The sequence below is a fragment of the Orbicella franksi genome, chromosome 2, assembly GCF_964199315.1.
Source record: "Orbicella franksi chromosome 2, jaOrbFran1.1, whole genome shotgun sequence".
In the NCBI taxonomy this organism is placed as follows: domain Eukaryota; kingdom Metazoa; phylum Cnidaria; class Anthozoa; order Scleractinia; family Merulinidae; genus Orbicella; species Orbicella franksi.
In genome coordinates, this window is record NC_138146.1 from 22,952,624 (window position 1) to 22,955,034 (window position 2,411).

The window sequence follows — 2,411 nt, forward strand, 5'->3', positions numbered from 1 at the left end:
GATTTACGATTTAGAGTAAAGAGAGCTTGAATTACTAACGACTGAGAACAAGGCAGCCGCCTGAAGGCTCCGGGAACAATTAGAACTACAATTATCAGAACTCAAGTCGAGACGTCACATAAAGGAATTTTCCCAAATTACGGTCTCTGATCATTTTTGGCTGACGACTGCAGTAAACTTATTATTCATTTCTGATTATGATTAAGTTTACTGTAGTAGACAAACAGTAGTTCGCCGTGAGTAGGTACGCAAAACACGGACTCGACATGTCCTCGATATCATGCCTTATCTAGCCTGCCTCCTACGAAAGCTCTGCCAGAGATTAACGATTTAGTGTCAAACAGAGCTTGAAATGCTACCGACTGGGAACGAGAGCAGTTACCTGGAGGCTTCGGGAACAATTAGAACTTCAATTATTGACACTAAACTCGAGACGTCATACAAAGGAATTTTCCCAAACTACGTTTCCTGATCAAACTTGACTTAGAGCACTAAATCTGATTCTACAGTTTACTGTAAGTAGACACGCAAACACGGACTCGATATGACCTCGATATCATACTTCGCCTAGCTAGTCTTCTTTTCCAGAGATTTACGATTCATTGTAAACTACCATGGTCTCTTGGTATAAAAGAGAGCTTGAAGTGCTAGCGACTGGGAACGAACCAGTCACTAGAAGGTTTCGGGAACAATTAGAACTTCAATTATCAACACTAAACTCGAGACGTCACACAAAGGAATTTTCCCAGACTACGTTCCTTGATCATTTTTGGCTTAGAACAATGAATCTGATACTACAGTTAACGTATTAATCATTTTTTATGATTAAGTTTACTGTAAGTAGACACGCAAACACGGACTCGATATGTCCTCGATATCATGCCTCGCCTAGCCTGCCTCCTACGAAAGCTATTCCAGAGATTTATGATTCAGTGCAAAAGAGAACTTGAAGTACTATCGACTGGGAACGAACCAGTCACCAGAAGGCTTCGGGAACAATTAGAACTTCAATTATCGACACTAAACTCGAGACGTCACACAAAGGAATTTTCCCACATAACGGTCTCTGATCGTTTTTGGCTTAGAACAATAAATCTGATACTACAGTAAAAGTATTCATCATTTATTATGATTAAGTTTACTGTAGTAGACAAACAATACTTTACTGTAAGTAGGTACGTAAAACACGGACTCGATGTGTCGTCGATATCATGCCTCGCCTATGTAGCATGCCTCCTACGTACATACATACATACATACATACATACACACGTTTATTCCACGTCCCCAAGGGGTTTTTCAATGAAATATGTAACAAGACAACAATAAAATACAATAAATTAATTCTATGTAAATAAAATTTAAAATGCACTTAAAAATTCAAATCAATAGAAGCGAAAGAATTAGAAGATTTAAAGTATTCCGTACTAGATAAATTCAGTTAGCCATCCATTGAGAGTCTTTTCCTCATCAAGGTCTTAAAATGAGCTAACGATTGACTTAACTTAATATTTTGAGGCAGAGCATTCCAGAGCGTTCCAGAGAGATACCATACGATACTAAAAAGTTCTTTGGCCAGTTGCACTTTTTCTTAAGCTTTTCCATGCAGAGATTTACGATTCAGTGTAAAAGAGAGCTTGAAATGCTACCGACTGAGAACGAGAGCAGTTACCTGGAGGCTTCGGGAACAATTAGAACTTCAATTATCGGCACTAAACTCGAGACGTCACACGTAGGAACTTTCCCAGACAACGCTCTCTGGTCATTTTTGGTTTGGAAAAATAAATCTGACACTACTAACAGTAAACGTTTTAATCATTTTTTATGTTTAAGTTTACTGTAAGTAGGCACGCAAACATGGACTCAAAATGACCTCGATATCATGCCTCGCCTAGCTAGTCTACTTTTCCAGAGCTTTACGATTCAGTGTAAACTACCATGGTCTCTTGGTATAAAAGAGAGCTTGAAGTGCTACCGACTGGGAACGAGCCAGTCACTAGAAGGCTTCGGGAACAATTAGAACTTCAATTATCGGCACTAAAGTCAATACGTCATATAAAGGAATTTTCCCCAAATTCGCTCTTTGATCATCTTTGGCTTATAAAACGATAAATCTGATGCTTCTAAAATAACTTTCTTATTGCATTTCGCTGTTGAGATAAGGCCTTTCGAAGCTCTCGACAATAATCTTTATGTTCTCATCGCTTTCACCAGGACCGAGAAAAACATTGCGAACTTTGTGACGTCACCTGCATTTGCGACTCAAGTACGGCTCGCGCGCCTTTCTTCTCCATTGTCACGTGCTGTTTAATTGCCAATTAATGACGTAATTTCCACCAAACATAATTAAAACTCAAGTAAAACAGACTTTGTAAACAGTCCGTGAAAACCGCCAACTTTATTTTTAAAAA